Source organism: Delphinus delphis, chromosome 5 (genome assembly GCF_949987515.2).
Source record: "Delphinus delphis chromosome 5, mDelDel1.2, whole genome shotgun sequence".
In the NCBI taxonomy this organism is placed as follows: domain Eukaryota; kingdom Metazoa; phylum Chordata; class Mammalia; order Artiodactyla; family Delphinidae; genus Delphinus; species Delphinus delphis.
Window position 1 is genome coordinate 8,701,859 of NC_082687.1, and position 24,306 is coordinate 8,726,164.

General features: G+C 37.3%; 1 protein-coding gene across 4 annotated transcripts in view; it reads left to right on the top strand.

Annotated features, from left to right (window-relative positions):
* The window catches only part of TIGD2 (tigger transposable element derived 2), a 41,391-nt gene extending 17,648 nt beyond the window's left edge, over window positions 1-23,743 (top strand). For 2 of the 4 annotated variants that reach the window (XR_009519488.1, XR_009519491.1), the window contains 3 exons: window positions 16,836-17,128; window positions 19,729-19,833; window positions 22,872-23,743. The gene's annotated coding sequence lies outside the window, so the exon portion shown is untranslated. Of the gene's footprint in view, window positions 1-14,383; window positions 15,078-16,835; window positions 17,129-19,728; window positions 19,834-22,871 lie in introns of those variants that run through there. The other 2 variants (XR_009519489.1, XR_009519490.1) reach the window with 2 other exon arrangements.
* The last annotated feature ends 563 nt before the right edge of the window (window positions 23,744-24,306 follow it).

Here is a 24,306-nt window from a genome sequence, read left to right on the forward strand (position 1 = left end):
CTTGGAGTTGATCAATTTTAGTGTTTGTATCTTCAACATAATAGTAACTATAACTCACCCAAAGTTATTATGTTAATCTGTAACTTCTAATAAAGGGTTACCTGATGTGTGGCATATTCTTTACGTTTACATTGTGAGCACCTATAGTTCTTTCATTTTTATTATGTAACTACTTATTTTTATTTTGTATCTAGGCTCATTCTATATAAAGTGAACATTTTATTAAATACTGATGTTAAGAAAGAAATCTAATACAATATACTCTTTGCTTTGCTTTGCTAAAACTCAGGATGAAAAGCTTTCCACATAATATTTTTCCTCCTAAAACAAGTTGGTTGTTAATATTATGCAAGCTTCTGTGTGAAAATGGGGTTGATAAATGCTTCTGAGACCAGGTTCCTTGAGAAAATATTTTATCCATTTTGAGTCAAGAGAGGTGCTGTAAGTGCTCTGCACACATTCAGTCCTTTCTGACAGATTCACTAATCTGTCCTATCGGATTCACTAATCTGTCCTAGCTTTGCAGTTTCATTTTGTGACCTAGAATAAAATGTATCAAAGCCATTAGTGAATAACAGTTGGCAAACTCTGATCCAAAACAGATTTCTTAAAAAAATTCCCTAAATTTTTAAGCTCCCAACTGGTACTACTACAACAACAAAGTAAGTGTTTGTGGCAAATTAATCAAAATAAGTAAAATCATTTCTTCATCCTCCAGTGGCCTTTTGTATCCATGTTACTGTTTAAATATACACTTTCCATAAGAGATAAAAGGACTCATGGAAGGGTTTTTCATTTGCTTTGTTTACTTTGTAGGAAAATAAATTACTTTTTTTTTTTTTTTTTTTCCGGTACGCGGACCTCTCACTGCTGTGGCCTCTCCCGTTGCGGAGCACAGGCTCCGGACGCGCAGGCCCAGCGGCCATGGCTCACCGGCCCAGCCGCTCCGCGGCAGGTGGGATCTTCCCAGACCGAGGCACGAACCTGTGTTCCCTGCATCGGCAGGCGGACTCTCAACCACTGCGCCACCAGGGAAGCTCCCTACCTCACCTTTTAAAGTACCTTTTATATGACAGATATGAACATGTGGCTATTCATTTACATCATAAACAATTCACTTTGAAAAGTTAAAAATTATATATTTTAAAACTGGTTAATTTTTCCCATTATAAAATGATTGTGTGCTTATTATAAAAACTTGGATAATAATGAAGGTAAAATTAAGAAAAATATGTAAAGAAAACCATAGTTAACATTTTGGTATATATAATGTTTTAAACTTTTCATGAAAATTAATTAAATTAACATATATTTATGCAAAGTAAAAAGGGCATCATTTTAAAATCAAAGAGTACTACAAGATTTATAAGAGCAATCCCCTCCCTTTCCTATCCTTTAATCCCTATCCCCAGATCCAACAATTATTTTCAACACTTTTTAGGTGGTTTCCAATACTGTCTCCACATTCAAAGATATCCACATCCTAATTCCTGGAACTTGTGAATATGTTACCTTACATGGTAAAAGGGACTTTCAGATTCTAAGTTTAGGCTCTTCGGATAGGAAAATTGTCCTGGGTTATCTGAGTGGGCCTCATATTGGGTTGGCCAAAAAGTTCGTTCGGGATTTTTCTGTAACATCATTCATATATATCCATATATATATCCATATATATCCATATATATATATATATATACACACATATATATCTCCATATATATCTATATCCATATATCCATCTATCTACCTACCTATCTATCTATCTACAAGGTAGGAGGATCAGAGTCAGTAGTAGGAAATGCAATGAAAAAAGCAAGAGGTTGGAGTGATGCAAGGAAGGGGTCATGAGCCAGAGAATGCAGTGGCCTTTAGAAGGTGAAAAAGGCAAGGAAATGGGTTCTCCACATACAGCCTCCAGGAAGATTCAGCCCTGCTGACACCTTGACTTCAGCCCAGTTAGACTGATTTCGGACTTCTGACCTCCAGAACTATGAGATGATACATTTGTGTTGTTTTCCACCACTAAGTGGGTGATAATTTGTTATAGCAGCAATAGGAAACTAATACAGCCTGTTATTTTTTCATAGAACTCTGGGTTGTTTGTTTTTTTTAATGTGCAGTATATCTTCCCATCTCTCTGAGGGTATTTTTTATAAATTAACTTACCTCTTATTCTGCACATTGCCTCTGATTTTGGGGGGTTCTCTTTTCTGGTTTTCCTCATTTTATTGTTTTACTATCTTTGGCTAGCCATTTATATTTGAGAGTGAAATCCGAAAAATCGGTGAGGAAGCGTTGTTTAAATGAGCAGGTTTATCCCAAGGAGAACTTTACTATATATAATGTAATTGGTGGGCATATGGCTATTCCACTGAAAGCCCCCTGTTTCTGTTACTGTTGCTTCACAATAAGTTACCCCAAAGTTTTGTGGGTTAAAATGACTATTTTATTTTGCTTAGCACTTTTGTGGGTCAAGATTCAGGATAGGCTCAGCCGGGCAGTTCTCAAATGGGTTATCTCATCCACTTGCAGTTAGATATCAGTTGGAGTTGGAGTTATAATCTGGCTTATTTGGGCTGGAGTCTAAAATAGCTCACTCTCTTGGCTGACCGTTGATGTTGGCCACTGGCTAGGTGCTCTGGTGGTCTGTCAGCTGGATCGTCTGCATGTGACCATTAGGACATGACAGTCTCAAGTAGTCAAACTTCTTACATGGTGATTGGCTTCCTCTAGATCCCAGAGCAAGCGTCCCAAGAGAACGAGGTGGATCTTTCGTGACCTCTTCCAACCAACCTTCAGAACTTGTGCCATGTTATTCCTCTTCATTCTATAGGTTGAGGAGGTCATATGCCCACCTGAATCCAGGGGGACTGGAGATAGACCGACCATTCAGTTGGAGGCATGGAAAGAAATTAGAACTTGATTGTTCCATTCCACTGATCTATTTGTGTATCTTGACACCAATACTGTATCTTTGTAATAAATCTTGAAATCAGGTAGTCCCCGTTCCCCAAATTTGTTCTTAGTTGTCATCATTGATTTGGCTATTATAGGTCCTTTGCATTTTCATATATGTATTTTAGAATCAGTCTGCCAACTTCTAAAAAAAGGGCTGCTGAGATTTTGATTTGGATTGCATTGGATCTATCGACCAATTTGTGGAGAACTGACATCTTAGCAATACTGAGTCTTCTGACTCATGAGCACAGTATATCTCTCCATTAATTTAGGTCCCCTTTAATCTCACTCTGCAGTGTTTATTTTTTAGTGTCCAGATCTTTCACATCTTTCGTCAATTTATTCTTAAATGTTTTATATGTTATGCTATTGATTTTGTATATTGATCTTGTATCATACAAACCTTTCTAAACTCATTTTTTAGTCCTGTTAGCTTTTCTGTCAGTTCCTTTGGACTGTCCACATAGACAATCACATCATTTGTGAATAGAGACAGTTTTACTTCTTCGTTTCCAATCTGAATGCCTTTTATTTCTTTTCCTTACCTGACTGCACTGGCTAAAACCTCCAGTACAATGTTGAATGGAAATGGTGAGAGTGGACGTTTGTGTTATCTCTGAGCTAAAAGGGAAAGCAAACTGTCTCTTTCCATTAAGGTATGATATTAATGGTAGGATTTTATAAGTGCCCTTTATCAGGTTGAGGAATTTTCTCTCTCTCCTAGATTGCTGAGAACTTTTTTTTTTAAATCAGGAATGAATGTTAGATTTTGTCAAATGGTTTTACTGAGTCTATTGAAATTATTATATGGTTTTTGTTTTCTAGTTTATTTATATGGTGATTTACATTGAAAGATTTCAAATATTAAAACAACCTTACATTTCTGAGATAAGCCCCATTTGGTCATGATGTAGTATCCTTTTTATACACTGTTGTATTTGATTTGCTAAGATTTTGTTTAGAATTTTTGTACCTACTTTCATGAGGAACACTGGTCTGTAGTTTTGTTTTCTTCTAATGTCTGTGTCTGGTTTTTATATCAGGTCAATGCTGGCCTCACAGAATGAATTGGAAAATAGTCCCTACTTTTAAATTTTCTGGAAGAATTTGTGTAGACTAGGTATTATTTCTTCCTTAAACATTCGGTAGAATTCACTGGAGAAGCCATCTGGGCCTGGGATTTTCTTTGCGGGAAGGTTTTTAACTAGAAATTTAATTTAAAAAGTAGATATATGGCCATTCAACTTATCTATTTCTTTTTGACTGAGCTTTGTAATTTATGTCTTGCAAGTTTTATCTAATGTGTTAAATTCACTGGCATAAAGTTGTTAATAATATTCTCTCATTTTCCTTTTAATATCTGTAAAATCTCTAACAATGTCCCTCCTCCCATTCCTGATATCACCAATTTGTGCTTTCTTTCTTTCTTTTTGTCCTTATCAGTCTGGTTAGAGGCTTATCAATTTCACTGATCTTCTCAAAGAACTAGCTTTTAGTCTCACCGATTTTTTTCCATTGTTTTTCTATTTTCTACTTCATTGATTTCCACCTCGGTCTTTATTATTTCCTTTCTTCTACTTAGCTGGGACTTAATTTGCTCTTCTTTTTCTATTTTCTTAGTGTGGAAGCTGAGATTATTGATTTGAAAGCTTCTTTTTCTCATATAAGCATTTAGCACTGCTAGATGGCACTAGGTACTGCTTCAGTGGCATCCCAGAAACTTTGATGTTTTTCAATTTTCATTCCATTCAAAATACTTCCTGATTTCACTTTTGATTTTTATCCATGATCCATGAGTTATCTAGGAGTGTATTACTTAGTTTCCAAATATTTGGTGCTTTTGCAGAGATCTTTCTGTTATTGACTTCTAATTTAATTCTATTTTGTTCAAAAAAACTTACTTTGTATGCATTGACTCATCTTAACATTATTGAGACTTGTTTTCTGGCCTAGAATATGGTCTATCTTGGTAAATGTTCTGTGTGTACTTGAAAATAATGTATATTCTGCTGTTAGGTGGAGTGTTTTATAAATGTCACTAAGTTGTTTGATAGATTTATTCACATTTTCTATACCTTTACTGACTTTCTGTCTACTTGTTCTATCAATAATTGAAATAGACATACTGAAATCTCCCCCAATAATTCTAGATTTGTTGACTTATCTGTTCAGTTCTGTCAGCTTTTTGCACCATGCGTATTAAAGTTCTGTTATTAGGTACATAAATATTTAGGATTGTTATGTCATCTTGACGAATTGACCCCATTATCCATAGGAAATGACTTTTTATCCCTGGTATTATTCTCTGCTCTTAAATTCGTTTTCTCTGATTTTAATATAGCCACTCCAACTTTCTTTCGATTAGTATTAGCATAGTATACCTTTTTCCATACTTTCACTTTTTTTTTTTTTTTTTGTAGTACGCAGGCCTCTCACCGTTGTGGCCTCTCACCGTTGTGGCCTCTCACCGTTGTGGCCTCTCCCGTTGCGGAGCACAGGCTCCAGACGCGCAGGCTCAGCGGCCACGGCTCACGGGCCCAGCCGCTCCGCAGCACGTGGGATCTTCCTGGCCCGGGGCACGAACCAGTGTCCCCTGCATCGGCAGGAGGACTCTCAACCACTGCGCCACCAGGGAAGCCCCCATACTTTCACTTTTGACCTATTTGTCTCTATATTTGAAGTGGGCTTCTTTGTATGCAGCATGTAATTGGATCTTATTTTTGAAATCAATCTGACCATTTATGTTTTTAAATCGGGGTATTTAGATAATTTCCATTCAATGTATTTATTAATATGGTTAAGTTTAAATATATAATCTTGCAATTTGTTCTCTAATAGGAGACAGCCTGTTTTTTGGTTTACATTTTCTACTTTCCTGACTTTTTTGGATTAGATATTTTCTGATTCTATTTTATCTTATTGGTTGCTTATTAGCTATAACTCTCTTTTAGTTTAGTCGTTTTAGGGTGCTCATGTATATTTTTAATTTATCACAGTATATCTTCAAATGATATTATACCACCTCATGTATAGTATAAGAACATTTCAATAGTTTACTTTCATTTCTCCGTTCTCTACCTTTGCACTTATTGTTGTAATACATTTTACTTTTACATGTTATAAACCACATACTACCTTGTAATTCGTTTTGTTTAACTACAGATTTTAATAGTAAGAAATTTAAAAGAAAAAATTCTTATGTTTAACCACAGAGTTACAATTTCTAATAATCTTTATTTCTTTGTATAGATTTATATGTCTATCTGGTATCATTTTCCTTCTGACCAAAGAACTTCCTTATCGTTTCTTGTAATGTGGGCCTGTTGCTGATGAAATCGTTTGGCTTTTGTATGTCTGAAAAGTGTTTTTTTATCTTTATTTATTTATTTATGTTTTGCGGTACGCGGGCCTCCCACTGCCGCGGCCTCTCCCGTTGTGGAGCACAGGCTCCAGATCCGCAGGCTCAGCGGCCATGGCTCACGGGCCTAGCCGCTCTGCGGCATGTGGGATCTTCCTGGACCGGGACACGAACTCGTGTCCTCTGCATCGGCAGGCGGACTCTCTACCACTGCCAGGCGGACTCTCTACCCCTGCGCCACCAGGGAAGCCCTCATCAGAGCCTTTTGATGGCCACCTTTGATTCGAAGACTCCCTGACAGCACTGCAGACCTTTTCTCAGACTCCACAGCAATGGAGACTATTTCCACCTAACCTTCTTTCCCCTCTCCTTCATCCAGAGTCGTGCGTGCTTCATGGTCCAATGGCTCTACCAGTGTTCCCAGTCTCTTTCTCTCAAAGGTATTTCCCTCATAACATCCTTGCATGTTTAATCCTGTCTTGGTGTCTTGGAGGAATTGCACTAACACACCAGATATGGTTAAAAAATCAAGTAGGAAATAAAAAAGGAAAACTAAATTTTCTCTACCTACACTACCAACTTATGTTAGAGCTGGTGTCTTTTGTGGGGAGAGAGAAACACATCAATACTTTATCCCCAAGATTCACAGAAAAATATCATTCTCTTTTTCTATGACAATGATTGACAATTGTTACTGGATTATTATATCTGTAACTTAGTGATCACATTAACATTCTGGGATTTGTAGCTATAAGAATATTTATGTAGGAATACCTTGAGACTTGAAAATTATTTCAAGAATTCCTCTAGGGTAAAAAGATTCAAAACGAGTACTCAAGCCTATTTCTGACAGGCTTCAACTCTCATTTCGTTCCTTGATCCTCTGGGTGTTGTATTTTGTGTTGAAACTGAAATATTTTGCTCTCACCTGGCAGCTCAAAGTAGCTGAGTCCAATTCTTGCCAACACAGAAGCCCATCCTAAAAGCCATCTCCTGTTTCCTCCCTCTTGATGTGATTTATGGAGTCTCCGATAGAGTCTAGCTGTATGGCAGGTAAAAGGCTAGACTCTAGTCCTAGAGGGATTACACAATTTTACAAGGTTATTAAGACAAAATTTATGTACAGGGGTGTTATAGGACTAGAGTTCACAGATTAGGGGGAGGAAAAACATCAAAATTTGGGTATTAAACATGGCAAAAATCCCAATTGTTATAACTGGCACTCAAGATCAGGTACAGGAGAGCAAAGTGTAGTATTTAAGAATATCCCGTATTGCTATCAAGCTGCTTGAAACCTGGCTCTATCACTGACTAACCATAGGACGTTTGGCAAGTCACGTTACCTCTCTAGTTTCCTTATCTACGAAAATCGGAATGATAAAACGTGCGTAGAAGAATCAAATGCAAAAATATAGGTAAAGTGCTTAGCACTGTACCTGACGCAGTGTAACCACTCAATAAAGGGTGGTTTTCATCACTAGTAAGGATACTTGTACAATTTTTCATCTGAGTGCTATACTATCTAGGCACTATGCATCTTGCATTGAGATCAAATTCTTTTGGTAAATTAACTTTTATTGTTATGAAAGAAGTACAGGAAAGTACAAAACAAATCAAGGGTGATGAGGTTCCCACAGTTCAGCACGTACACTTTCACTTAACACCCATCCTTGATGTCCACCATCTCACTCCAGTTCTCCATGGTGTCCTTAAGCTTGGAGCTTCTCCAACCCATCTTCTCCAGGGAATAGTTGTTGGGCAGGAGAGGAAGGGATAGGAGGTTGCTGGGAACTAGGGGAGCTGCTGCCTTACTTGGATAGGAGAGGGGCCCCGGCCATCCAAGCATTTCAGATGCTTTCAGTCATTCCTCCATTTCCAGACCTGGACCTCACGCCCTTCTGAAGTAGATGGTGCTTCCGCTTGCACAGGGCGGATGCACTCACTTCTCATCCGGGATAATCCCTTCTGCCAATTTTCAGGTGGTCACTTCTTCCACTCTGGTAAATTTATTACTGTTCCTCCACCTACTTGGCATCTTCTGAAAATTTGTTGCGATATATTGTTTTCTGTAGTTTTCCCTACCATTCTTTTGGTCCTTGTGTGTTAATACTTTTTTAAAAAAATTCCTGACCTATCATTTCAGGAAGATTTGAAGGACTGGGAGAGAAGATAAACACATGTGGCAATCATTCTTTTTAAACTTGAAGTAGATGCCAGATTCTAAGATCAGTTCATAAGGTGAAAGTTGCATTTAGACAAAATTAATCTTGAACTCGTATAGTATGGAAAGAAAAGTATCTTTAAATGTTAGAATCCCGGGCTTCCCTGGTGGCGCAGTGGTTGAGAGTCCGCCTGCCGATGCGGGGGACACGGGTTCGTGCCCCGGTCCGGGAAGATCCCACATGCCGCGGAGCGGCTGGGCCCGTGAGCCATGGCCGCTGAGCCTGCGCGTCCGGAGCCTGTGCTCCGCAACGGGAGAGGCCACAGCAGTGAGAGGCCCGCGTACCGCAAAAAAAAAAATAGAATCCTAGTCAGCCTGGTGAGATGTTTTTACTCTGAGAGGCACCTGGGACCTTAGGCACGGGAGTAGCACTCCCACTTTATACACCTATGGGAACACAATTTTGTATATTGGCATGGCAAGTGGCATTACCCATACTATTTGTTATTTTTTATGCTTGTGCTTTTTCCCCTTAACTTCTAAGCCTTTGCATAAATAAAATGTGTGCAAGATGATAAAATTAACTCTGCTATAGATTCTTAAACCTCTCTTTAAAGAGACAGTTTGGTACAAGAGATTCTAAGCTGAACACATAGGCAAGGTTAAAAAGTCTTACACGGGGATGGTGAGTTGGTAGGTGCCCGCTAAAGACCAAGAGCTAAAAAGCGACGGTGCCTGAACTGGAATCGTGGACTCTCTCTACCCCGTGGCCCCAACTTCAGAGTTTAGAATCAAATTAAAATTGGGGAAAGACTTTGAGCAGGGTTGTTTTGGTTTTCCAGTGCATGCCTAATAATGCAAATGAATCGTACTTTGCATTTTTATTTATATAATTTGAAATAAGACATTTAAAATGAGATAATTGTATTGTATAAGCACTTTATGTTTTGATTGATTCAGTTCCTTTACCTCATTTAGTCCTCACAATAATTCAGTAACATAAACATTGTTATTACCCTAATTTTATTGATGAGTAAACTAGGGCTTAAAGGGGTTGAAGACTTTCTTCAGGTCATACAGTGGCAGGACAGGATTCTGTGACTTTTATCACCACTGTACTCTGAAATGGGGGGAATCTCTGTTTATTTAAACTCAAACACTTAACAGAATATGATCATAACGACCAATACTTAAGCTCCAACTGCCTTTAAAAGTACAATAAGTTCATACCTCTTGGAATAGACAAAATTTTAGGGGCAGAAAGGGGAGGGTCTGGAGGAAAGAATATTCTGGACTTGCCACTGACTCATCAAAAATAGGAGATTATGGTGACAGTGAACTCACAAAGATTTTTGAACATCAAGGTAAGAATTTTTCTCAAAATATAGCTGGATTCAGAATCACACTGATCTGACAGTGTTGTTTTCTAGACTGAAACTTAGAGAAGTAGTCATTAGAGCTACTTGTTTTTTTAAGGTGTCCAGTTATATTTCAACTTTATAGTGTATCAGATTTATCCATACTAATGAAAATCTTTTTACATACTGACAATCTATTCTAAAACTATCTAAAAATGCCAAGTCTGCCAATGATGGTAACAGCATCATTAATTAATTTTCTCACTTAAAATAATAGCCTCCCCTTCCCTTCTCCCCCTTCTGGTCCAACTTTAAGATTTATTTCAATTCATATTTTCAGCCTACATCTGCTATCAGATATAGAAAAATGACCCAAAACCTCAAGTGATATCCACGCCAGCTATCATATGTAATGAACACACTTTTATAAGCTGGCCTTTTTATACTTCTAGTTGACAGATAACTGTTTTATGAACAAAAGCATAAATAATTAAAAATCATTTTGAATCTACATAAAGGTTTCCATAATAAGCCTTTGATGTGATTACCTCATGCCTTTAGCATTAATGAAACAGAAAGATTTTTTCTGATATAAAATAAAATAATATTTGCTATCAAGTAATAAAGCTATTTCACTCAGAAAATCACTAACTGGCTTAACTGGGTGTGTAATAATATTACAATTATCAGTTTCATTATATGATACTTTCTTGACACATCTACGTGTTTTGAAAAATCAGAAATGTAATAATAAAATAATTATAATGAACTACTGAAGGAAATCTGCAGAGTACAGTATTAAGTATGTCCTTAATACTGAGCATAATTCAGAAAGCACTTGTGGGCTTAAAATATGGCTTCTTTAGAAATATTCCTTATTATGTGCATTCGGTTAGAAAAATATATTATGAAAAGTTTGGTGACTTTGACATGTTGCCATTGCTAAAAATAGTATCTGTCAGTAATGTCCTGGTGCTTTCAAGGACAACAGTCATCAAAGATTTTTCTTTTTACCTATAGCATTGCTTTTGCATGTGAAATTTAACTACCATCCACTTATGAATATTACTTTTTAAGCATGAATTATAATTGCTCATAAAACATTTCTGGGAAAAGATTGCATTAAAGTGAAAATATACCACTTATCATAGAATAAACAATGAAGCTAAAAGATCAGTACAATTAAATTTAACCTAAGTAGGTCTTAAAACACAGCACTTTGCAAAGCAGTTTGACAATATATGTATAAAACAGAACCAAGAAACTAGACGTAAACTGTTGATTACAAGGAGAATACGTGCAATCCAACGCCTTTGGGACTCTCAGTTCCAGTCACAGATACAACCTTTAAAAATACAGGCTAAAAATTTTCCCTAAGATGATCTGTGCTAAGGCTTTATATATCTTAACATTTTTTTTTAGTTTTAAAATAATGGCCCAATTGTACACAAACAAGCCCGAGTTATGATTGCAATTTTAAGATTTGATAATTGTTTAAAGCATTGAGGTTATAATGACACATCCATTTTTAAAGGCCACATAAAAGGAATATTTAAATCAATAAATGGTAATGTTTATGTGTAATTGTGCCTATATGCTAAAAGTACATACAATTTAAAAAATAATTTAGTTAAAATTTTTCATTGAGGTAACATTGGTTTATAACTTTATATAAGTTTCGTGTGTATATTTCAACTTTGTTATACACTACAGCCTGCTCACCACCAAAAGTTCAGTTTCTGTTTGTCACCATATAGGTGACCCCATTTACGTGTTTTGCCCTCCCCCCAACCCCCCTTCCCCTTTGTAACCATTACTCTGTTCTCTATGTGTTTGTTACTGTTTGGTTGGTTTGTTCACTTCCTATTTATTTATTTGTTTATTTATATTCTACATATGAGTGAAATCATATAGTATTTGTATTTCTCCATCTGACGTATTTCACTTAGCACAATACTCTCAAGGTCTATCTATGTTGTTGCAAAAGGCAAGATTTCTTCTTTTTTATGGCTAAGTAGTATTCTACTGTATACATATACCACATCTTCTTTATCCATTCATCTGTTGATGGACACTTAGGTTGTTTCCATATCCTGGCTATTGTAAATAATGCTGCGATGAACATAGGGGTGCATGTATCTTTTCAAATTAGTGTTTCTGTGTTCTTTGAATAAATACCCAGAAGTGGAATAGCTGGACCACATGGTAGCTCTATTCTTAACTTTTCAAGAAATCTCCATACTGTTTTCCACAGTGGCTGCCCTGACTTACATTCCCACCAACAGTGTAGGAGGGTTCACTTTTCTCCACACCCTCATCAACATTTGTTAATCCTTGTCTTTTTGATAATAACCATTCTAACAGGTGTTAGGTGATGACTCCTTGTGGTTTTGATTTGCATTTCCCTAATAATCAGTAATGTTGAATATCTTTCATGTGCCTGTTGGCCATCTGTATGTCTTCTTTGGAAAAACGTCTATTTAGATCCTCTGCCCATTTTTAAGTCAGGTTGTTTGTTTTTCTGTGGTTGAGTTGTTTGTGTTCTTTATGTATTTTGAATAGTAACCCCTTTTCATATATAGGTTTTGCAAATATCTTCCCCCACTTGATAGGTTGTCTTTTCGTTTTGATGATGGCTTCCTTTGCCATGCAGAAGTATTTTTTTAGTTTATGTAGTCCCATTTGTTTATTTCACTTTTGTTTCCCTGGCCTGAGGAGACATATCCAGAAAGATATTGCTAAGACAAGTGTCTTGAGCATTGATATTGCATAAACTGATGTCTGTGTCAAAGGGCATGCTGCTATGCTTCTTCTAGAAGTTTTATGGTTTCAGGTCTTACATTCAAATCTTTAATCCATTTTGAATTGATTTTTGTGTATGTTGTAAGAGAGTGGTCTGGTTTCATTCTTTTGCATGTGGCTGTCTAGTTTTCCCACACTATTTATTGAAGAGACTTTCCTTTCTCTAGTGTATGTTCTTTGCTCCTTTGTCAAAATTAATTGTCCATATATGTGTGGGTTTACTTCTGGGCTCTCAGTTCTGTTTCATTGATCTGTGTGTCTGTTTTTCTGCCAATGGCATGATATTTTGATTACTATAGCTTTGTAGTTATAATTTGAAATCAGGGAGTGTGATGCCTCCAGCTTGTTCCCCCCGCCTCAGGATTGCTTTGGCTATTCAGGGTCTTTTGTGGTTCCATATAAATTTTAGGATTTTTGTTTTATTTCTGTGAAAAAATGTCACTGAGGTTTTGAGAGCAACTGCATTGAATCTGTAGATTGCTTTAGGTAATATGGACATTTTAATGATGTTAATTCTTCCAATTAATGATCACAAAATATCTTTCCATTTCTTTGTGTCTCCTTCAGTTACTTTCAACAATGTCCTATAGGTTTCAGCGTACAGGTCTTTCATCTCCCTGGTTAAACTTATTCCTAAATTAAATAATTTAATCTTATCAAGAGGACTAGACAGAAATTGTTGGTCAAAAGGACTGTGTCCTCTAGGATAAAAAAATCCACCAAATAAAAAAGAAATTCACTTAGCATTTTTGAGAAATTCATTTCTTCATCATTAAAGCAAAGGCATGTTAAGTTTTTCTAATTGAAAAACATAGTTTATACCCAGAGATTCTATGAAAATTGGATATTAGATAGCCTTATATTAACATATCAACAGCTTATTAGTCATTTCTCAGGTGCTTGGTATTCTTATTTCTAATTAGCATCCTTTTATAACATAATGATCTTTTAATATCTTTGATATAAAAAGCTGGTCAGACTTAAAAAATAACCTTTATGGTCCTTCACTTTTTCTATTTACCATTTTGATCTCTGATATGCACAAAAGACTATAGTGGACCCTTGATCAACGTGGGTTTGAACAGCTCAGGTCCACTTATATGGTGATTTTTTCTCATAAATATGTACTACAGGACAACACAACCTGCAGTTAGTTGAATCCACTGGTGTGGAACCATGGACAGGAGGGCCAACTGTAAAGATATACTCAGAATATTTGACTGCGTGGAGGCATCCCTAACCCCTGTGTTGTTCAAGGATCAACTGTATTTGTTTTTAAGTCATTTCATGGTGATAAGACTTGCTTCACTACTAAACTGTAAATGAGGGGACCATTCACAGTGATTAACAGCAAACCTTCTGCAGCCAGACTCCTTGAGTTCAAATCCTAGTTTTGCTACTTAATAGTTGTGTGGCTTTGATCAATTACTTAATCTCTTTATGCCTCAATTTTCTCAGCTATAAAATGGGGATAATGTTGATAATAATTCTTACCTTGTAGTGTTATAGAAGGAATTAAATGTATTAATACAGGTCAAACATTTAGAACAGTGTCTGGAAACTAGTAAGATCTAAAAAAAAATCCAAGCTATTATGAATATTTATTCTTACAATATTTTATTGCCAAGACACTATCTCAGTCAGCTAGGTAAAAATCCATCTTCGTCAGCATCTCTACATTTCCTGATAGTTTTGGTGAGCTGTATCTGTTTATACATGTGATAAATGCCCTGTGTGACATTTCTTTCAGTTCCTGGTCCTTGACAAAACTACATCTTGTGTATTCACTGATTTTTTTTTTACAAGGGAATATATATTGTCATGGGGTGAATTCTGTCCTCTTCCAAAGATGCACTGAAGTTCTAACCCCCAGTACCTCAGAATATTACCTTGTCTGGAAATAGGGTCTTTGCAAATTTAATCAGGTTAAGAGGAGTTCATGAGGGTGGACCCTAATCCAATATGACTGGCGTCCTTATAAAAAGGGGAAATTTGGATACAAACACATAGAAGGAAGCAGATGTGAAGATGGCCATGTGCCTAGAGTGGCACATCTACAAGCTAAGGAAAGCTAAGGATTGTTGGAAAACACTACAAGCTAGGAAGAGGCAAGGAAGGATTTTCTCCTGTCAGAGAGAATCAAGGTCCTGGGACACCTTGATTTCAGATTTTTAGCCTCCAGAAGAGTGAGACAATAAACTTCTGTTGTTTTAAGCCACCTAGCTTTTGGTACTTTGTTAGAGCAGCCCTAGGAGACAAATACAGGTATCATATAGATTTATCTACATTCTAACTAGACACTGAGGAGGCTGCAATTAATCATTCCCTCATTTTTTTTCTTAAGGGTCATGAACTATGGATTTGAAGAAATAAATCCTTAATTTCTAGGTGTAAATGAACTAATGCAATTATTTTTGATCAGTGAGTGGAAAACAAGATGGTGAGTGACTGAACAGTGTCACAGCAACGTGATTGGGCCTAGATTTATTTCCATTTTCTACTGATATACTTTCCAAGGGATACCTTTATTAATGCTTTTTAAAAAACTACCACTGCTATCTTCTAAAATGATCTACTTTTATATTCCGGGAGACAAATGTACCTGTTAAATAAACTGTCCTTAGCTCCTTAAGTACCCATCACACTGATAGATTGATTTAGCAGGGAATTAATAGATCAGGTAGTTGAACTGCTTTACTTCTCACAGGAGGAAACTAAAGTCAAGAGAGGTTAAGTAACTCAGACTTGTGATGCACAGTCTAGAGGCTGTACTTATTATAACCTTTTTTTCCGCATCACATCACTAAGGACTTAAACGTAAGTTAAATCACATTTAAAAGATCAGATTCTTCTGGATCTTTTTTATATCCTCTTCATAGCTTGTAGTATTAGTGGCCTACCAAGGGGAAGTGATAACTGTTTATTGGGGAGAATGCTTGTTTGCCAGTTATCTTGAATCTGTAAACAAACTTGCTATTAATAGTTGAGTAGAATGTGGGTATATATGTGGGTATATATGACTTCCCTGTCCTTGTGATAGCCATAACACATCGAAGCCAGTGCATGTGAAGTCTACACTGTTTTCTAAAGGCAGAAGCCTTCCTTAGGGTGGTTAAGTCAGTAGGAATATTTCTAAATGGGGCATCAAGTAAAGACTGGTCCTGAGTTTCAGAAGCATGTAGACATTTTTAGTACGACCTCATATCCCATCATAGCTGACTTTGGAGGCACTGGGTGAGGAGGTCATGAGAAAGATCAACAAACCAAAATAAAAGAGAATCTAAGTAAAACTACCAAGATCAAAAAAAAGAGAAAAGGCATAACAGCTTTAATAAATGACTTTGTCTAGAGCTATTAGTCAATTCATAGCTCGAAGACTCAACCTGGTAATTAACAGTTTAATTAATATCTACTAATCTACAGTTACTTAGGGACCTCTCATCTTCAAATATTTGCTTCAAATATTATTAAACTTACTTTCTGCCAGAAATCATGCTAATTACCTTACAGATGTCTTTTTTAATGCCACAAAACTGTAAGAAACTACAAATATTATCCTCATTTTTACAAGAATGAAAATGAAGCTAAGAGAGTTTAAACAACTTGCTTTATGTTGCATTCTTAGCAAATGATTGGGCCAAGATTTAGACTTAGATCTAACTCCAATGACACTTGCATTCATGATCTAATCAGAAGGTTGATAGAATCCCTGACTGGGCATCTTTCCGTCTCCCTGCTGTTAGGTAACATATGGGCCCTCCTGCTGGTTAAGCACTTGGGTCATTCTCTTCATCTGAGGTCAGTTTTCAATATAATCCTTTCTTCTTTCAGGCCTTAGGGATTTGGTCTGCTTACTTTTCTTTTTTCCAGCTGTCACTGATTCTCCCTCCTGTGATTCATCTCCTACTAGAATTCTGGAACAGAATACAGATTCCCTTTTTTCCCCCTCTTTCTGTTATTTCTGATTAAAAAAAAAAAGCTTCAAATTTTTAAGGAGAATCTCACTAGCAACTTTAAGTTGCAATATAATGATATTACAATTGCTTCTGTGCTTCACTAGCAAAAGGTTACTTTTGCTACTGATGTTAAATTTACTGTTCATAATTATTTTTGCATATGTTCTTAGACACTTATAAGGCAATAAGTAGAATTTTAGTTTGACTCAATTACAATTTCATAACCCTTGCTCTTTCTGCAGGCGTACAACTGTCCTGATTTATCTTGCTACAGCTTATACTTGAGAGATACTAAAAGACATTATTGAAGATTATATTATCAAGATTTACATCTTAAGAAATAACTAAAGACAAGAGACCTGAATATGAGGAAGTTCAGAAAACGCCCGCCTATTAGCCAACTTTGCCTTTACTGAGACTAGTATTTATGGAGCACTTCAAGTTCTAAATGCTTCTTATATAAAAAGCCATGATGATGATTATCTACACTTTACTGATGGAGAAATTGAGGCACAGAATCTGCCCAAGAATACTAGTAAGTGATGGGCCTAAGATTCAAACCCAGGTCTGTATAAACAAATGCATTCAGCAGATTTTCAAAAATGTGGTATATGAACACAAATCTTGAATATTATGTAAAGAACAAATTTCATTTTCTGTATTTTTTATCCTGCAGTTCCTCTGGATCTTAATTCGCTTTCACACTCGCAGTATCACTCGATGCTTTGGAAAAATGGATCTCATTTTACTTAAAAAAATTCTACAGTTAAATAATAGATGAAATGCTTCGTTAGTGTGGCTTTTTTAATTTAGTCATTGTGAGGCTAGCTGGTTAGCTAATTCTGTTGAGATCCTTGGTTTAAATTAGTATCTCCGAATGTAAACTCTTCTTAAAAATGTACACTTGCCACTTGTCTCCTGGGTTCTTTGATAAATGCAAGTGCATAACACATATGTGATAAAACTTCAGATATACCATCCATTTTACAGTCCTCTCTTATAAACTTTACCAGCTGAAATGTTCTTACTACCGTTGAGTGTTTTTTGGATGTATTCAATCCAGGAATACTGAATAAATTAATAAGTTTTATAGATTTGTTTTTAACTATTGTCTCTTTTTGAGGAAAAGGGCAAAAATGCCCCTCTTCCTAACCCCAAAACAAAACTGGCATTGACCTCAGAACTCAATATTTATGTTTAATAGACAGCTGTGTATAAATGTGTTTAGTAAACTGTGCATAGTTCTTTTAACACAATGGCTCTAGAATCTCAGGAAAACGTTTTTTAAGGAGAGATTAAAATGAAGATTATTAGCCAACAGTAGTAGTTCATTTTACAGTAAAAATATATTATAGTGCATAAAATGGCTCTCTACTCAGAGTCATAACCTTGCTTGAAAAACTACTATGAGCTTATGCGATAGGTAACATTGGCCTAACAGGCTTATCTTTTATCCTATTTTGTTAGATTATTAAAAAAAATTTTTTTAATACTTTAAAAATAGAACATATAATTATGAATGGGAAACATTTGAAGGTTATTAATAACAGCCCAAAATCAATGATGTTATTCAACTCCAAGACCATTTTGGGGGGAAAAGATTATCTTATCAATATCTGTTCTTGGATGAGATATTTTCCCTCTGTATCTATAGTCAGTTCGAGTTCAGAAAACTGACTTTCAGAGGGAGGAAACTGAGAGAGCTTTGTTTGTGGCATTTTTAAAAGACTCAAAGTCATAATCTAGATTATCCTTGTGGAAATGTCTACATATTATCAAACATCTAGAGCTGTGCTGACCACATTTCAAGTTCCTAATTGCAGAGAGGAATTTCTGCCACCACTGCAGAAAGTTCTACCGGATAACACTGTTGCAGAGGGTCAGAAATGGTAGTAAATATTTTAATTGTTAGACAGCTTATCAGTATACATCCAGATATTTGGTAACATATAAAAGGAACTATGAGTTATTTTTCCCAAGAAATTTAGAGCTGACAAAAATAACTTACAAATTCATTTATCAAAATTTTAATAAAAATTCATTAAGATGCTAGGCACTAGGTTAGGCAAAAGTGAATGAAGTGTGATTTTTTTTTTAACCCTGAGTGATTACAGTCTTGTGGCTAAGCTGGACAAGTATCCAATCACTATATAATGTGAGTTTTGCTCTAATGAGATTATACACTAAACAAAGAAGATATTAGCTGTCTGGAGGAATTGAGGAAGACCTCAAATAGGAGATGATAGTTGAGCTATTATATTAAAAAGCTATTTTTAAAGGATGTGAAATAGGAATACAAAATAAAAGGCTTCATCTTTCTTGATGTCTGTATAGGTAAATTTGGGACTAGCCCTGAACCTGAGGCAGGACACGCCACCAACATTTTGTAGCCTGCACTTGGGAATCGATATCCACTGAATACCATTCTAGAGCCACATACCAGGTTTTAGGGATATGACTCGGCCTAATGTACAGGTTTTTTTGGGAAATCCCAGGCTACCAACTAGAGCTGCTATAACCCACAGTGTGATAGACATGAAGGGATTCAACAGTAGAGCCTGCACCCTCCCGAGCTCCTGCTGCCAGGCCACGATGAGTGGTATAACCTGGGGGATGTCGCAGGGCTGCAGAGCAGGTGGCTCCATTCTCAGCGGGACTCTTCTAGGTTTGTACGTGTCCCTCCCACCATCACAGCTTGGGGGGATGCAGATAACACCCCAGGGACTGTGCACTGGGAGAATAAACGAGTGGGGGCTCAGGCTGAGGGCACTCTCTGATGGCCTTCCCGCACGAACGTAGTAGGGCAGGTGGGAATCCTGGAGGTGGGTAAGGGGTCCAGGGAGTATCAGAACAGAGACTTTACTATACTGGTTAAACACAATCACCAGTTCCTTCAGCGAGAAAGACTGGAAGTTATTTAGCCATTGTAGTATGTCGTCTATAGATTGGTATATGTCTTTGTATCAGTCAGGGTCCAATCAGAGAAGCAGAACCATTAGGAAGTATATCTGTAACAATCAGAGATTTGTTATAGAGATTGGATTTTATGCAATTGTGGGAGCTGGGAGCTCAGGAGGAGGGACTGAACCTTGTGTCAGTTCTGTGTCTGATGTTGAGGGAATGGGTGTCTTGCAGAAGCTGGGAGCCTCCGTCATGTCGCTAAACACACTCCAGGCCCAGGAGCTGGAAGTAAGGAAGAGGGTCCTGGGAAAGATGAAGCAGCTACTTTCCACCAACGAGGTAAGAAAGCAGATAAATGACAACGTGTGTGAGCTACAAAAATAGCTGCGGCTTCACCTCCGTCCTCCAAATCTCACGCAATAATCTCTCCTGGGCCTAACCAGAGATCCACAGGAAAGAGAGCTCTAGGAAATGCAGTTCAGCCCGGCCAAGCTGACACACTGCAAAGTCAGCATCTCCTTAGGGGACGGTGTTTCGGTCACAGGCAACAATCTCTGGTTAACTTCATAGAGCCATGTGTTAAAACAACCAAAGACTGCTTTAGGTATTTATAGAGAGAAATACTTAAATGGAGTAGATTCTGACGATTCTACTTGAGTCTGGTGCTCCAAGTGGGCAAAACCAGATAAGTATCACTTCTTAGATGATTTTAACCTGGTGAGGAAAGGCCTATGGAATGTTGACCTTCACAGCCCCATAGACTTGGCTACTTTCCTCGTGATGGCTAAAATTACAAATCATATGTGGATTTCTTCGTAAGTATGCAAAATTAACTAAGTAGGAGAAAATGCCTAGATAAAATTCTTAGGTATTTATTGACAGGTACCCGTGACGTTGGGAGACTTCCCTGTGCATGAAAATTAGTATGAACCACATAAATATATCTCACTAAACTCAAACTAAATGTATCCCCTACTCAGCCTCTGCTTAGCTGGATCTCAAAATGCCTAGGCACTCTAAAAGCAATGAACCTGAAGGGAAGTAGGAACTGAAAGGGATAGTGGTCTTAACTGATTGTGGTTTAAATTTCTCACTTTGTAAACTTTATAAAACTATCTAAACATGTAAAATCATTACCAAGTCTCTTGGGAACCATGAAAGTGAAGTACAGTCATCCTTCTGTGTCTGAGAGGGATGGGTTCCAGGACCCCTAGAAGATGCCAAAATCCACGGATGTTCAAGTCCTTTATGCAAAATGGTGTAGTATTTGCAATATAACCTGCACACATCCTCCTGTATACTTTAAATCACTCTAGATTACTTATAATACCTAATGAAATAGAAATGCTACGTAAATAGTTGTAAATAGAATGCTAATGCTATGTAAATAGCTGCTGGAGTGTGGCAAATTCAAGTTGTGCTTTTGGGAACTTTCTGAAAAATTTTTTCCTGAATATTTTCCATCTGCTGTTAGTTAAATCGATAGACGCGGCCCCTGTGGATATGGAGGAGAGCAGCTGTACACAGAAGCTTAAGCTTCTTTAGGTCTGTGGTCAATCTGCCTCTGGCTCATGCTTTATTATGATTAACTGTGAAGTCCCTGAGATCATCACCCACACCGCTTAGCACAGCTCTTAGCACATGTTTGTCTCTTATTAAAATTTGTGGAAGGCAAAATAAAATAAAGGGGAGAGAGAAAGAAAGAGGAAGAGAGAAGGGGGAGAGGGGGAGAAGAGCAAGGGAGCAGGGAAAAGGGAAGAAAAAAGGAAGGAAGATAGCAAAGAAAAAGAAAGGGAGGAAAGGAGGAAAGAAAGAGAGAGGGAGGCAAAAGGGAAAAAATGTGCAAGTTCATTGAACCAGTTAAAGACAAGTCCTGGTCCAGATTCCAGGTAATCTAGTCAGTTCCTTGAGAAATCAAATAAAATTAAGCATATATTTTGTAGACCTATACTTTAAGCCATGATTATAAAAGTAGTAGAAATATTCTGTATCATATAAATGTTCATTATAGCACGATGTAGAAAAATAATAGTTATGAGAGAAAAATAGTGTTTTATTCTTTAAAAATACCTTATACAAAGAAGATTTCTACAGATTGGTAGGGTCTTAACGAAGATTTATTTTTAGAAGTTTTGATGTCTAATATTTCCTTGTTTAGTGATCAAATATAAACTATATTAAGGGTCAGGAATGATTATTTTGGAGTCTCTGAATCCCAAGGGGCCTGTGGCTCGAACTCAAGTGGTCTGTCAACTTAGACAGGAAAAAATAACAATTTTTTCCAATAATTTCTAGCTGTAGTTTAGCATGTCCTTCAAGTATGAACGTAGGCAGCAAACAATAACATTAGCCTGTGACACATTTTCAAATCACATCACATGTTGTCAATATCTCAAATATGTTGACTCTATTCACTAATTTGAGATCCTAGTAGTTATTAGACTGGCCACTAGATGTTGTTCCTTAATGTGTTAACGAAGAAGCATACATGTTAGTCTATTTCACATTTGTCATTTTAAATCTTTTGGTAACTATATTTCAATATAGTTTCTAATTCTAGTGTTTTATTCCATACACTTAAAAACATTATTACAAAAGGGGTACATAGGTTGCCAAAGAGTCCCATGTGCACTAGAAGGATTAAGAAACCCTGCCTTTTGCAAGGACAAAATGTCTCCTTCATTGCAGTATTTTTTTCTGGTTAGTATTCTACAGATAAGAATGGAAAATAATGGTGATTACAGGCGTAGTACACAAGGTGGCAGCACGTCACAGTTTAATTTCCCCAAATCAAATCCCCTCATTCTCGGCGGTATCTGGATGCTTCAGTGTAAACAAGGAGATGACTAGGATGTAATACATTTTCAAAAAATAGCCTTTGATACTCTCAGCCTTCTGATGTATATTGGTATGCTCTTTTTGTGTGTGTGGTATACTGCACACATTAAAAAAAAGTTTCTCAGTTTGAGAAACAGAATAAGAAATGATGTTAAATTATTTTCAGGATTTTCTCTAAATGTTTCCTAAAAACAAAACAAAAAACCCCAGCAAAATTCAAAGAACCAAAAAAGACACTACCCTTATGAAGAAAGACTTTTTTCTTAGTATAGGCACCATGGTTTCATTTACACTAATATGTTCTATGTGCCCAACGGGTAATTGGTGAATTACATAAAACTTTTTCCACCGGCATACACCATTTGTAATCACATAGCCTCTCTGGTTTAAACTTATGAGTTTTTTTTTTAAGTGAAAACAAAAGGAGCAGGGAGGTAGATGTGGTAAAATGCTCTTGGGTGGAATACGTTGAAAATTGGCTGCGATGCTCATTTCTCCCATGATACCTCCAGTGTTTCCTTTTGCTTTCCTTTTTTCAGGACTGGGGATGGAGCTCACGTGGGCACCTCAGGGAATAACGTGCCTGGAAGAGCCTTCTGGAAGGATGTGAGAGTCATGAGAACGAGACCTGGAAAGCTGAGTTGCCCCGGCCGGATAGAGCCCAGGAAAATGAGGACCCAGCCAGTCTGCTCCCAGACAGACAAGAGAGGCCAGTTGAGGCCGGGAGAATCACACAGCCTTAGTCTCTGAGCTGTACCTGATTCTAGCTGTATGAGCAATAAACGCTTATTCTTTTTAGCCACTGAGTTTTAGGGTAGTGTTTTAGGCAGCATCGTTTGTAGAATAGGTAAGTGTTACAAACTATATTACTAACTAAACATGAGCGCACGCCCAACCCAGGTGATACGTTTTAACAAAATGTAGAAACTATGAAATACCTAGCATTCTATTGCATCAGCTATTTTGGCCTGTGTGATGTTTACTGAGAGCCTCTAGCCATTTAGTAAATCTAGTTTTGACTTTAGGTACAGGAACTGGGGGTAAAAGAAGAAATTGAGTATGGGCATGAGGAGGAACTGTTATAATGAATGTTTGTGTCCCCCGCAAAATTCGTATGTTGAAACCCTACCCCCCAGTGGGTCTGTATTTGGAGATAAGGGCTCTAAGGAACCAATTAAGGTTAAATAAAATCATAAGGGTGGTGCTCTCATAGAATTGTCTTCGTAGGAAGGAATATCAGAGATCAATCTCTTTCTCTCTCAAGCCCTGTGTGCACACAAAGAAGAGTCATGTGAGAACGCAAGGCCAGCTGCTTACAAAACATGCCTCGGAACGAAACCTACCTTGCTGGTACCACGATCTTAGACTTCCCAGCCTCCCAAACTGTGAGAAATAAACGTCTGTCGTTTAAGCCGCCCAGTCTGTGGTATTTTGTTATGGCAGCTCCGTTGACTAACAGAAAGTGGGAAGACAAAATAGAGGGAAAGTCATGATGACTCGTAATTATGGTTTCCCAGCATTCCGACGACTTAACAAATATAATTTTATTTAGTCTCCCACCACAGCCCACTGGGGGGGATACTATTCCTAGCATCCTCATTTTATTCACAGATCAGAAAACTAAGACAAAGAAAGGCTAAGTAACATGACCAAGTTCTCATGGTTAGTAAGTGGCCGAGTTGGAATTGGAATCAGGACGTCTGTCTCTAGAAGCTGTGCTCTTAATTGGTACTTTATACTGGCAAATGAAGGCAGGGAAAGAAAGAGGAAAGAGAAAGTGGTTTATAGGATGAGCCCAGGGCTGGTGATCAGACTGTTGCCGTCTCCCCAGCTTTCCCTGACTCAGAGTTTACTCCTGAGGGATACATCTCCAAGCTGGGTGTCCCTGGAGGCCCAGCGCACTGTGACATCTTGTCTGTGGAGATCTGCACAGGACTTTGAAATATGGTCTCCATTCTCTTCTTCCATTGTTTT